Genomic DNA, 14,317 nt, shown 5'->3' on the forward strand with positions numbered 1-14,317 from the left:
TTGATTGCAAAAATTACATTTCTGTGACTTTAAAGTCCTAGAACTAGGTCTGCCACTGCAAGTTGGGGATTCAGCCTGGTGTTTGGAGGGCAGGGACCATGTGCCCTCTGGGTGTGAGGGGGTAGGCAGCTGGGAACAATTGTCTGTCCCCCGCGGTGTTCAGTGGCATTAGCAGCACGTTGGCATGATAAACTTTGCCTTCATTTCACTGGCTCAAACAATTAGTGGGATTGAATCAGAGTTCTCCCAGATCATAGTTTATTATATGTTATTAAATTCCATTATTCAAGAAGTTGCCGCTCTGATTATAAAACTTCCCAGCATATCCTGCAAAGCCCTCATCTCCATCCCTGGCGCATTTCCTTTTACATTTATCTTTTGCTTCTCTGATAGACAAGCTTTTTTCTCTCTCTCTCTCTCTTTCTTTTTCTTTCCCCTTGGTACTTATTTAAAGAGCTAAGAGCTAATTTGAAAATACATCTACGAAAGGACAACAAAAATGAGATGTGAAAAAAAATGGGTGAAGATTCTTAATTAGTCCATTATTTGACACGCACGATTTAACATGGTATGCTTAGCATTGTGCATTCCCCAAAAGAACAAGGCTCTTTTTTTTTTTTTTATCCCAATCTTTAACTCCCTCTCATTCATTATATCCCTTCTTGTCACTTTCCATTAGCTGATCATGACATCCTTTGCTGGAAGGGCGAGCAAGCAGATTACTTCCAAACTGGTGTAAGTGACACTCAAAAGACTGGCCTAAAGGGGGTTCTGTGATAGCAACAAGCTCTTCAGCCCCTGGAGTTGGAGAATGTCATTTCAATAATATATTGGAGTCCATTGTCACATCCTTTCTGTAGCGACTTGGCAACTCCCCAGAAGTGGCAGGAATGGTTCTTCTACCGTGATAGAATCTAATGTTACCACTGTTGCTGATGATAGAAATAATAATAATAATAATAAATTATTATTATGAAGAATTATTTATAAGTATATAAATAATAAAAATCATTATTATTACTATTTACTTAGCCAGTCTAACTCTTCATCTTGCATTTTGCATTTTACAGATGAGGAAACTGAGGATCAAAGTAGCTAAATAAATTGTCCATGGTCCCACAGCTGATAAGTAGCAGAGCTGGGATTTTAATTGTGAGGTCTGATAGACTCCAGGCTATGCCTCTTACTGCTAGAGCAGGTTACACATAACACACCAACTTTTAAGAAACGTCACCATGTCTCCCTAAGTCTAAAAGAGTAAAGAGATGATCAACAGAGCATTCATTTTAACGCAACTGAAAAATAACCTGTCACCAGGCACTTTCGAATGAGGGTGGAGAGGACTGAATGAAGCAGCCAGGGACGAAACACACATGCGCAAATGGTGCTGACTAAGAAGAAAAGGGAAAGTCTGAGGCTCTGATCATGTCAGCCCTGGAGATGCAAACTGTTCCCAGCACATCTTCCCTGCCCCCAACAAGCCCCTTTCTTACCCTCAAAAGCCTGACCCTGGGAATCATCCTCAGCCTTGGAAGGGCACCGGCCCAGGAAGAGCTGAATGGTTGCAGATAACAAGTCACAATGAACTCTGATCCGAACAGCACTGGGACCAGTCCCGGCTGCCGCTCATGCCTCATACCGGCGTCCAGCCTTCTACACTCCTCTGTTCCTGAGAAAACATGTTTCCTTCATTCACCAAATTTTAGCCTCTTTCCTTCATTAAGCATGTTTTATCTTCTTTTCCCCCAATCTTTGAAATATTTTCATTATAAAATAGAGAATAGGGAAATACAGATCAATACATTAAATAAGAGTTACCTGTTTTTCTACTAGCAGGAGAAAATTGATAGTCCTATGGTGTATGTCTGTTTTGTTTAAGATATTTATTTATTTATTTATTCATTCATTCATTCATTCATTCATTCATTTATTTATTTATATGTATATAGTAGGCAGTAAAACAGGGCAGACTGAAATCGGACCACCCATCTTTAAATGTAGACACTGTCACCAGCCGTGTGACCTAACCTCTCTGGACCCTAGTTTTCTCGTATGTCAAGTACCTCCCTCAAAAAGCTGTTGTGACAATGATCTGATGTGTGTGAAGTAGCTGGACCATGGGGAATCACTTCCTGCATCTAGTTGCGGTTACATACACGTTCGTCAATGTTCTTGCTCTGTTTCTGACCATGCTCCAGCCTCCTTGATTCCAAGCCTGTAGCTAACTTCGTCCTCGGCCACGATTCTGTCCCTTTTCAGTCCGTTTGGTGTGATCAGCTTCCCCCTTACACTTCACCAGCGATTTTCCCAGTCTCAGTTCCTGTCCGTTTAACCCCAACTCTTAAGTAGGCATCACCAGCCTCTTTTCCCCACTATGTGATGGATGCATTTCTGCCTGGGTGCCCTGCCTGCTCTGCCCAAAACCGAGGCAAAGCCTGAGCTCAGCCTTCCTTGTTCCCATCTGGTTGGAAATCCTTGAAGTGAGTGCAGATGGAGGCAATATCACGAGTTTGTGATCATAAAGACAGCAGCAACATCAACCCACAATCTGGGGGCCTCTGGAATGTCATTGAAAAACTAGCGTCAAGACGTGTAGACATACACAATGCCAAAGCAAGTGTATTTGTAATCTTTTTTTTTTTTTTTTTTTTAACATTTTTTATTTATTTTTGGGACAGAGAGAGACAGAGCATGAACGGGGGAGGGGCAGAGAGAGAGGGAGACACAGAATTGGAAGCAGGCTCCAGGCTCTGAGCCATCAACCCAGAGCCCGACGCGGGGCTCGAACTCACAGACCGCGAGATCGTGACCTGGCTGAAGTCGGACGCTTAACCGACTGCGCCACCCAGGCGCCCCTGTAATCATTTTAAATGTAAAAAATCATTTTAAATGTAAATGTAAAAAACAATCATTTTAAATGTAAAAAAGAAGGTAATTATGAATGATTTTTTTCATCTTCCCTTTAAAAGCCCTCTGTTGTCAAGGCCACCTTCTCAATGATCTTTGTACTTCTGAGAAGGGGGAAAATATGTGTGTATGTATGTATGTATGTATGTATATTTTAACTGGGGGGAGGGGGAGTAGTGCATGTGCTGGGAGAGCGGTCGGCTGGTGGCAGGAATGGGGAAGAGAGAATTATATTTAATGAAACTGGGAGTTCACATGGACCTTTCAGACTTAAAAAAAAAGTGTTGATTTTTACATGCCAAAGGGACTTGACAGCTCATGGCTTTGGTGTATTTTTCCAGACGGCAGATGCCATTTTGTGTTTTGCATAAACTGACTAAATTTGCTTGCTCTTTGTACGTATTTCAGAGGCAACCATTCTTTGCTTTCAATAGGACAGAAGAGCTCCTTGGCATCGGAACCCTCCTGGTCCGGTGAGGGAGGGATGCGGGTCGCTCGTGTATGAGGATACACGGCCATCATCCAAAACTTCCCAGTTCAGGTGGAAGGAAGAGGTTGGACCAGAACTTGGGATCCGAGTTACCCAAAGGATGGTTCGGACGGTGTGAGTGAGTCACAGAAGGTAAGCTGTGCTCAAGAACTTTCAAAAGTTATTTTTCCAGTTTGTCCATTCTTATCTCCATGGAGGACAAATAGGTTCGTTACGCTTTTATTCCAACTCCTCTACGTCTTGCAATTGCTAGTTGTGCGATCCTGTAATTTAGTAACTCTGTGCTTCAGTTTCTGCAAAAAAAGAAAAATTAGGATGATAATAATAAATAACTCATCTCTTAGGATTGTTGTGAAGATTCCATGAGTTAATCCGCATAAAGGTTTCTGAACCGCGTCTGGCATATAGCAAGTGTTCAAGAAATGTTGATAATTATTGTTGATACGATTCATTTCTATGGAAGTTTGCATTTTTGCCTTTATTTTCTGATAATTGTCCTGTCCAGTTCCCATGGCCATTATGCTAATTCTTTGGGTTGGTTTTATGGAAATAGACTGGTAACAGAGTGGTTAAGCTATTGGCTTTGCCGTCGAACAGAATCAAGTTGAAGTTCTTGAAGTAACAATCAATAGCTGTATCTCCTCAAGAAGTGACTTAATTTCTCCAGGCCTCAGTTTCTTCATCTATAAAATAAGGATGACAATAATCATACCTGCTTCATAACGTGACAGTGGTTGAACATTATCTGGCAAAGATGTAAAAGCATGTTGGTATTGTTATTATTTTTGCTGCCCCAAATATACCGAATAGCTCACTTATAGTCAAAAGTGCCTCTAGGAGCTTGTTAGGACCCCAGGGCTCTAGTTTCATGGCAGCTACCTCACCAGAAAAGAGAGCAAACACAGAAATAGAAAGATGCTGTGAGGCCACGACTTTACAGGGACTCTTTGCCACATAATGACACAGATTTGAGAATCGAGTCTTGCTCAACATGGATTCCAACTGAAGTTAGAAAACTCCAATTTCTGAGCAGACCAATCCCAACTCATTACATTGGGGGGTATTCCAAAGGACGGGAACTATTGGGATAGGAACCGCAGCCTTATTTTTCTGTCCTAAACCCCCCACCCCACCCCCGGCCCACATAAAGCACAGAGCCAGGTAGATTGTAAGGAAGCATTAGTGACCCGTGCTGGTTACCTTTCACGGAGGCGTCTGGCTTTTGCCACATTATAAATATTTACGTTTCCCATTTTCGAAAATGTTTGTTTATTTCTTCCTTAAAGCTGAAAATGGATAAAAGTTGCATCAGTGACTGAAAGAAACCCCTCTAGAGTCATGTTATTGAAAACAGTTATTGAAAACCGTCTAGATCACACATGCCACTTTCCTCCAGCAGTGACAGGTAGTCTCCATTAATAACTGAATAAAGAGAAAAACAAAGCTTTTACCCTGAAGCTAGTACAAAACCTGAAACAACCCGAAGAACATGGAACAAGGAAGTCTGAAAAGCATCACCAAACTCGCAGATACTTTGTTGGCTCTGTGACGGTTTTTGGACCGCCCCTTCCTGCCGCTGCGTCACTTCCCACAGTGAGGATAAGAGGGGACTTGAGTTGGGAGAAAAGGCACAGGAATGACTTCCTTTCTCAATTCAGACAAGATAGCAGCTCCATTTTTTGTTCCTGACCTTACGCTTAGAAATTTCTCAGAGTGGAATGCCACGATTCGTTATCATTAACGGGAAAATAAGAGGGGAAGGTAAGAGCAAACAAAAGACAAAAGAAAGTGCATGTCAAAAGAAAAAGAGAAGTTGGAAAGAGCACAAAGCTATATTGTTAACAAGGGGGGAAGAAAGTACAAAGCAGCAAACAAACGAAAGAAACGTCCCAGTCCTGTGCCAGAGGTGGCTAACTGGCCAATGAAGATTCATCCTCCCCTTCTGCCAGGTAGAGGTGTTTCTGGGATGTCAGCAGGAGACTGTATTTCCCAGCCTCTCTTGTGGTGATGTGGGACCATGTGACCAGTTCTCATCAGGGGAGTCTGAGCTGAAATTCAAGAGATATGTGTCACATGGGGGTTCGGTGAAGACTGTGATAGTTTCTCCGTTCTGTCTCTGTCTCTCTGTCTCTGTCCCTCCCTGTCTCTCCATCTTCTGGCTAGATAATGCCAGGGCGGTCTTGATGTCCCCCATGCCTGGAGCCATTACAGGGAAGGAATATGGATTCCTGAATCACTGCTTAGAGAAGAGCAGCCCAGAACAGCTGCCCAACCGGGAATATCCACAAATATTGGACTTTTTTGTGAGTGAGACATAAATGTCCATACGTGAAGCCGCTGAGCTTTTAGGGATTGTTTGTTATACCAGCAATCATTACTTACCTTGACTAATACAGAAATTGCTACGAGAAGGGAGCTCTAGAAGCAGTTGCTTTTTCTTCTCGCCTTTGCTTAAAAACCAGTTAATTATTTCCTGATATCCTCTTTTTCTTCTATTATGTTGTCAACAGCAGCCAATAACAACCAACGCATGCTATTTTTCACCTACGAGCTCCAGAGTCACATGGTCTGACTTCCAAGTTACGAAAAGCAGCAGTTTTGCCAGGTATTTTTCCACTGCATGATATGGATCTGCAGCCATCCAGACTAATATATCTGCTCTGGCACCTTGACCGCAAAGTCAACGCCACATATATCAGGGTCTTGTTACAGGACACCAGATCGGGTACTGAAGAGAATAGTCAAGTTTATTCAGGAAAATAGAAGTCTCTTGCGGCAGATGCAATGTAATGTGTTCACCAAATGATTTCTTTTCCCCGGGCACAGGGGAAGACCACAGTCCCCTCTCCTTTGCAAGTTAATTGGGGCCAGAGGACCAGTTCTTTGTAAGGGAGTGTATGCAGAAGTACTGTGCCTCCTTTGGTCCACGGAGTTAAGAGTGTGTGTGCGTTTTCCCTGTTTCTGTCTCCTCTTCGTCCATAGGGATCTTGCAGGACATGTGTTCCGGATGGTGTGGCTACAAGATAGAAGCCACTCAGCCTACAACGTGAACAAGAAATAACCTGTATTTTGTCATATTCTCCAGGGTTGGGGAGTTGTTTGTTACCGAAACATACCTACCGCATTCTGCCTGTACTCAAAGTGTTTCATCAGGGAGGAATTCAGTGCAAGGAATTCGAGGACTCCAAAACCAGAATCACTGGGAGAGCCAGGGAATGAAGGGAAATCTGAAGTGAAGGCACCACCAGGACGTCAGCTTGCCACCGATGATCTCAGCTCCCTGCAGCACTGATGGGGGAGAGGCCTAGGAAGAAGCCCTGAAGCTGACACGGAACCCCCCCCACCCCATGTCTGCAGTCTGTTAGTGCCCACACACCTGCTTGTAGCTACAGATAGAGAAAAATGGCTTTTGCCTCCCACCTCCAATGATTGCAAGAGCATCTCTCAGTGGGAGGTGGTACCGAAAACCCTACTGCCAAAGGAGCCTGGGGATGTCATCGCCAGGCTTTTAACCATTATGGTACAGAGGACAGAGGTGGTGCCTCCTGAGTCTCAACAAAAAGTGTCAGGCACAAATGCTCCTCGTCCTTCCCATGAGAAATCCAAATGGTCATCCCTCCATAACCCATTTTCTCTTGACTCTTGAGGGCAGATCTTACTCCATTCTTTATCCCCCGATGCCAGACAAGACCAAACAAAAAATTGTTCTGAAGTGATTTGGATGGAATGACAATAGAATGAGTAGCAAATCAGAAAGTTGTCTCCGTGTATTTAAGTTAGGTTTCAAGGTCTTGTGCCCATGGAATCTGATGATTCTCCCTAATGACTGCCCTAGTTTCTTCCCTGGCTTAAGCTCTTTCCCCTCCTAGTCTGCTCAGAGTGAAGAGCTTCTTGTTCAACAAGTGACCTTAAGCTTGAGCTCTGGGTCCTGTCCACATAGGCAAAAAGAGGAGGCTTTGATAATGGGTCTGGTAGAGGCTGTCTATATTCTCTCTCTCTCTCTCTCTCTCTCTCTCTCTCTCTCTCACACACACACACACACACACACACACACACACACATGTTTTAAACTGAAGTATCACGTTGGTTTTGCAGAGTTAGTCCAAGTATTTCCGTATTTTATTCACTTGGTCTGAACATGACTTTTGTGCTCTGGCAGAGCTAAGACATCTTTGGGAAGGTGAGGTTTATGAGTTCACATTGGGGCAGGGTGGGGAGTATTCTGTAAGTGAGGAGAGGGTGGGGTAGACTCGGGTGTTAGCCCGAGAAAAAGATACTCAGGAAAGGGAAGGCCAGACCTTGATGTGGTTTTACCTAGAAAGGCACCAAGTTAAAACTCTGTGGAAGATTAAAGACATCCTCTTGATATTTTCATTTTCCTCATCAAAAAAGGGTAAGACTATTGTGCCTATGGTAAAAATAATAGTAGAATGACTCAGACTTATTTACAACCATCAAAGAAATGGAAGATATGGATCATGTCACTAATTAATCTTTTTATCATTATAAAGTGGTGACTGTATCTAGCTGAAGCGTTGTGTGCATAATAGCACAATTATGGGGGATGTGATGATGTAATAGCGGCTAGTGCCCAGTATTTAGCCTCTCTTTTCCATTCCCACCCACCATGATCTCTGGCTATATTTAGTTGTTTTACACAGTGTACCTGGAGCAAAGTCTATTTTACAAAATTCAAAGAATGGAGAGAAGAGATAGAGTCTTCACAGAAAAACCAGGCTCCACAAAATCTGTTTCCCTTGGTTACTCATGTTCCTTCTTGGTGAATATATTTTCTTCTACTTTGCACCCAGAATCATGGATGGAACACAATCATGAGTTTATTTTGTGTAAAGGGAAGTAGAGCATTGAGCAATCATCTAATGAATGCAGTCAAGATGGTTAGTGAATCTGGAAAATTCCACTCTCAAAAAAAAAATTACTTTCTCTACTCTGTAGCAGATTTCCTCTTGGCCTTAATTATCCACAGAGTTGTCCAATTTTCTGATAGTCTTTACCATTGTTGACATCACCTTAATAATTTATTTAATGGATTTATTTGGGTTCATTTGGGAACCCTTTATTCTAAGTGGCTGCTTTTATAAATCGTTCAATAAGCATTGAACACTATTCCAGTTATCTGTTGCTGTGTCATAAACTACCCCCAAACCTGGTGACTTAAGGAGACACTTCATTATTGTCATTCTTGATTCTTACGCTTGATGGGCTCAGCCGAGCAGCTCTTGCTTGAGTCCCTCATATGGATGAAGTCTGATGGTAGCTGGGGCTGGAGTCAGCTAAATGTTTCCTTATTCATGTCTGGCTTCGGGCTCCTCGGGAATCTTTTTTGCTCCCCATAGTTAGCTTGGGTTTCCTCAGAGCCTGTTGGTCTCTTGGTAATCAGCCTTCTTACATGACCGGCTTCCTCACGTGCAAGTGTTCTCAAATCCAGGTGCAAGTTGCAAAGCCTCTTAAGACCTAGCTTTGGAAGTCATGCGGGTGACTTCTACTTTCTGCTTGTTGAAGCAGTCACCAGCCATCCCAGATTCTAAGAGATGGAGAAATGGAGTCCACTCACAGTAGGGGAATGGCTGGTGCATTCAAAGAAGGAAAGAACTGATGGCGGTCATCTTAATGACAAGCTACTATAATTATCTACTATGCAGCAGGTACTATGATGGATACTGGAGAAATGTGTTGAGCTAAACAGGCACAGCCTCTGCCCTTGTGGAGATTCAAATCCATCTTAACTTTAGGTTGACTTGACAGTTTCCACAATCCACTGCTGAGCAGTGCCAAGTGTATTTGGCTATTAAACTGGTAAACACTAACAGGATAATTTGTGGCCTGGTCATTAGCTGACTTTCTCAATAACCAAACTGAATGGAATTTGTGATTCTCTTATCCATAGCTTGGTGATCAATTTGATGAGCTGATTGATCCATGCATTCTTTTTTTTTATTAAAAAAATTTTTTTTAATGTTTATTTATTTTTGAGAGACAGAGAGAGACAGAGTGTGAGTGGGGGAGGGGCAGAGAGAGATAGAAAGACACAGAATCTGAAGAGGCCCCAGGCTCTGAGCCATCAGCACAGAGCCCGACGCAGGGCTCAAACTCACAAGCTGTGAGATCATGACCCGAGCTGACGTCGGATGCTCAACTGACTGAGCCACCCAGGCGCCCTGATCCATACATTCTTTAACGCATCATCTGAGCAAGGTTGGGATACCATCTGGTGCTTAACACATTGAGTTCCTGCTGTGCACAGAGGCTGAAACTAACTTTCAAAACTTGTGATAGGGAATACATAAGATACTGAAAAGCCAGATTTTGCTCCCGGTAGAGCTTCCATTCCTTTTGGAAGTTCGATCGGGAGCAGGTGGAGCAGCTCATGACAATTACAAAGCAAGATGTGGGACCGAGAAAACGCAGGAGAAACTAGACAGGAGGTATCTTTCCATTTCCCTCCTGACGATCGTCTTTTGGAGAGACAGAGAATTGATTATTTGCCTCAGCTTTCTTCTGTTTGGTGGCATTAAAGGAAGGTGATCTAGGTTTGTTAAGTAAAAGGAGATTTCAGGACAGGAATGTTGACAGAAGAATTGGTGGTGTTCAGCAATTCTCAGGTCTTATCGTTTTTGGCATAGTTTATGGCCATTTCGCGGTAACAGCTCTGAGGGGCTGGGGGAGGCGGCTCGTGATGACACAAGAGATCCCTTGACATTTTGGAAACAAAGGTCAGAGCCTGAAAAGGTCCCAGAGCAGGTAGAATTCCTGTCCACACTTGTGAAGTTCTCTCCCATAAAGCTGGTATCATGTTGTGCCTTCTTATGTTATGTCTGTGTATCTATGTTATCTCACATAGTACGGAAGGACTATACAGGGAATATTTTAAGTAAAACAACAACAATGTAATACATGCTTTGCCTTCCTTACCTAGATGCTTCAAGCAAAGCTAAATTTTGGCTTAACTGTCACATAACAAGGTTCCTCTATCAACCCATTAACTTTAACTTTGTAATTCATACTTTATCAGTGTGGATACTTTTCTCACACTAGTGAATCTTGTGTCCCCTGGGTATAATTTGCTAAGTTAAACTTCTTTCCATTTCTCGTGCCAATTTATTCATCTATCTGAAATGTCTGTCCCTACTTCTCTGGAAATTCCTAATAAATTTTAATTATATCCTTCTCTTTATTCGGTCAGTGCATACTTATTTGAGGTGTTTTTGGGTTACGTCGTTATTTTGTGTCTGCTGATACATATATCACTTTACAAATTTTCATGGGCACCTGATTAGCCCAACTTCTTATCAGGTGGTAAACTGAATGGCAGGAGTTTCCCTATACATACAAACATAGATATACATATGGATGGTATCTGTATGCATACATACATACACAAGAGACATCTCCTGACAGCTAATTTATGTGCTTCATTCTCCACTTTACTTTTGTCAAAACCAAACAGGCTACGGAGCACCGGAGGGTTGGGGGGGAGGTCTTGGTTGGTTAAGCAACTGATTTTGGCTCAGGTCATGCATCTCGTGGTTTGTGAGTTTGAGCCCAGCATCGGGTTCTCTGCTATCCGATCTGCTCTCAGCCCACTTTGGATCCTCTGTCCCCCTCTCTCTCTGCCCCTCCCTTGCTCTCTGTCTCTGTCTCTCTCTCTCTCTCAAAAATAAACATTAGATTAAAGACAACAAAAACAACAAAAAGAAGCGGACTATTTTGTAATTACCTGATGAGCCGGATCAATACATACGTCTAGTGGATTATTCTGATTTTGTAATCACTTTTACTGCTTATTCCCAAGGATGAAAATAATCTAAATTATTGCTCATCTTTTCCTCTGGGAACATTGTTTTTCATGAACTCATGATAAACATAAGTACCTGAGCTGTGTCAGTACCTGTGATTGTTTGTGGCAAAAGTGATTTTTTTCTTGAATTATAGAAGTCTTACTCCTCAACTTGAGGCTACCAAGCCTTTGAAGTTCCATGTCAACCTCGTGGGAGTTTATCAAGTTTTTTTTCTTAATTGGTCTTGAGGGGGTCGTGAACATGACTTGGAGGATGTAAGCCCTTCCTCTATAATGTCTAGCTATTGTCCTGCTCTGACTTCCCAGATGAATATACAGTGCAAGTAGAAACTTGGTCTTGGCCTCAGGAAAAATCTCCTACCATGTGTGGTCCCCCCTCTTCCTCTTTCTAACCAGTTGGCTCTCCCTAAGACCTTTCTATATACCAAGTTTGGTGCTGCTATGGCATATTCACTACATAAGGGGCATCCCAACTTGTCTGATTTTAGGGCCACCAGGAACCGTTTTCTATCTTTCAAATATCATAAATTATTTTGACATTCCTGATATTACATTAACGTGAAATAAAGCTTTCTTCTCATAATTATGCATATACTTAAAATGCAAATCCTGCTGGAAGCATTAATCTAATGACGGGTCCTCATTCGTATAAGATGATAATGACTGATGGCAGATCTTTTTTCGAAAATGGGTTTTGATTAGGGCAAGGTGGTGATTGAGTTTGGGACAGTGGTGGGTCACTGCATTCTTCTTAAAGCAGTGTGTTCAGAAGTAGAATATCCAGGCCCCATGGAGAATCCCAAATGATCCCGTCATGTGCAGAAGGAAGATATTAAATCTTCTATTTGCTTTATTTTTAAAATTCCATCTTAGGTAAAGATTTTTTGAGATATATAATATATATTTGGGGGATATATACATAATATATATTTAAGTAAGCTCTAGGCTCAAGGTGGGGTTGAATTCATGACCCTGAGATCAACTGATGCCCTACCAACTGAGCCAGCCAGGTGCCCCAGGGTGTGTGTATTTTTGATGCACACGATCCAGTAATATGCATGGAACTTATAAGTAAAAGTACACAAATTGGATATGTCTCAAATAGTTTTATCGATAGAACTATGTGACCTAAAAGTTTAGCAACTAGTGCTTACACAGGGTAAATGTGGATAAAGTTTTCACGATGCTGCATGGAGGAACAGGAAATAGCTACAGAACAAGTGTTTGCAACCTTAGAATCCTGACTGCAGTTATTACTGGTTTCAGTTATTTGATCAATAGGGAGTTTACTAACTCTCAACCTGACGCCAGACAGTCCCTTTTAAGATGTCAAGAAATTGCTCAATTTTAGGATGTTGACCAAAGAAAGTAGATTTTGATCATGCTTCCCCCTCTACCCCCATTTGTTTTCTCAAGGGTCTCAAGGGAACAGAAAGTTTTGAGAGAGTTTACTGTTTGTGCAAGATGACTCGTTGAGTAAAGAAGTCCAAAGGTTATTATCTGCAGAACAAATAAAGCCTGGGCAAAGGTAACTGTAACGAATGTCTCCCACCTTGTCCCTTCAGCCCGTCTAAGGGGATACTTGCGCCAACGATTGCATAACCGAGAACCAAATCTATGCGTGTCAAAAGGAGAGGAGGCACATTTTAGACTCCTACTGGTTAAACATAGTCACTGACTTTTATTCTTCTTAGTTTGACAGGCAATTGAACGTGGTGTCTATGCAAAAATCATATGAAAAGTCTATTTGTTGATGAGAGTGTTTCTAAATATTCAGGTGTTGCTTGTCAGTGTCAGAGTAGCTGAATTAGAATTTTTTTCTCCTTCTCCCAACATAGACACAACACAACTCTTGACAAATACTAAAATAAGTTTACCAATTCCTGGCTAATCTGGACTTTTCTGTTGGTGGTGATTAATGATGTCAAGGACGATTGGATTGTTCTTATGAGTACTCCATAGTAATTACAAGTATTCAGACTGGACGAACATACAGTGTGGGGATCAACGAGTCTTTTAGAAGATAGTATCCAATCCATAAATGTTGATGGGAAAGTGGGAGGTGACTGAGCGGTTGAGGTTAAGAGCTTACTATTGGAGGGGAAAAAAAGAACAATGCTTTGGGTCTCAGAGATTCATACTGACCACATATTTACTGAATCATTTCTCTTTATTTTGACTCCTTTTTTGTTGTTGCTTTTGTTGAAACTTGATGTCTGTAAAGCCAATTAAAGAGGCATTTTATATAGGACAGTCATGCATTGTTGATAATGAATGAGCCAGAAGCCAGTTATGGAAGCCGAGTAACTTAAAGAGTTGACCTCTAATTTTTTTAAAGTTATTAAAAAAATTTTTTTTTCAATGTTTATTTTTGAGAGAGAGAGAGAGAGTGCATATGAGTAGGGGAGGGGCAGAGAGAGGGGGAGACACAGAATCCGAAGCAGGCTCCAGGCTCTGAGGTGTCATTGCAGAGTCTGAGACCGCCTCAAACCCACAAATCACGAGATTGTGACCTGAGCCAAAGTCAGGCGTTTAACTGACTGAGCCACCCAGGTGCCCCGACCTCTAGCTCTAAAATTAGGTACTGGAGAAGTTTATAAACTTTCTCCAAGTATGTTTATTATCCAAGAATTATTTTCTCAGAGAAATATTTTTTTAAGTTTATTTTTTTTGAGACTGAGAGAGAACATAAGCAGGGGAGGGGCAGAGAGAGTGGGAGAGAGAATCCCAAGCATCTATATGCTGTCAGCAGAGCCGGATGTGGGGCTTGATCTCACGAACTGTGAGATCGTGACCTGAGCCAAAATGAAGAGTCAGACACTTAATCGACTGAGTCACCTAGGCACCCCTCAAAGAAATATTTAAGAAAGAGTTTAAACATGAAGAACAAAGCAATCAGAGTGAGATCCTCTGCCTAATTTTTAGATGGCTAAAGAAATCCTAATTGATTTGATGTATTGTATGAAATCCACACAGAATTGTCTCTGTCCATGTGAGTATGTATGGATACACAGGTAATCAAAACTAGTTGGCAACTAGATTATCTGAGTTTATGAGCATAATTGTTTTAGAGGAAAAACCCCACAATTTTCCCGTATGGA

At 41.9% G+C, this 14,317-nt stretch overlaps 1 long non-coding RNA gene across 1 annotated transcript in view; it reads left to right on the forward strand.

Moving 5' to 3' along the window:
* LOC122211813 overlaps window positions 1-13,156 on the forward strand; it is a 31,444-nt gene extending 18,288 nt beyond the window's left edge. The window contains exons 4-6 of the long non-coding RNA XR_006198854.1: window positions 3,342-3,529; window positions 12,633-12,744; window positions 13,055-13,156. This is a non-coding gene — a long non-coding RNA (uncharacterized LOC122211813). The remainder of the gene's footprint in view (window positions 1-3,341; window positions 3,530-12,632; window positions 12,745-13,054) is intronic.
* Window positions 13,157-14,317: the final 1,161 nt, after the last annotated feature.

This window comes from Panthera leo, chromosome F3, assembly GCF_018350215.1.
Source record: "Panthera leo isolate Ple1 chromosome F3, P.leo_Ple1_pat1.1, whole genome shotgun sequence".
NCBI lineage: Eukaryota > Metazoa > Chordata > Mammalia > Carnivora > Felidae > Panthera > Panthera leo.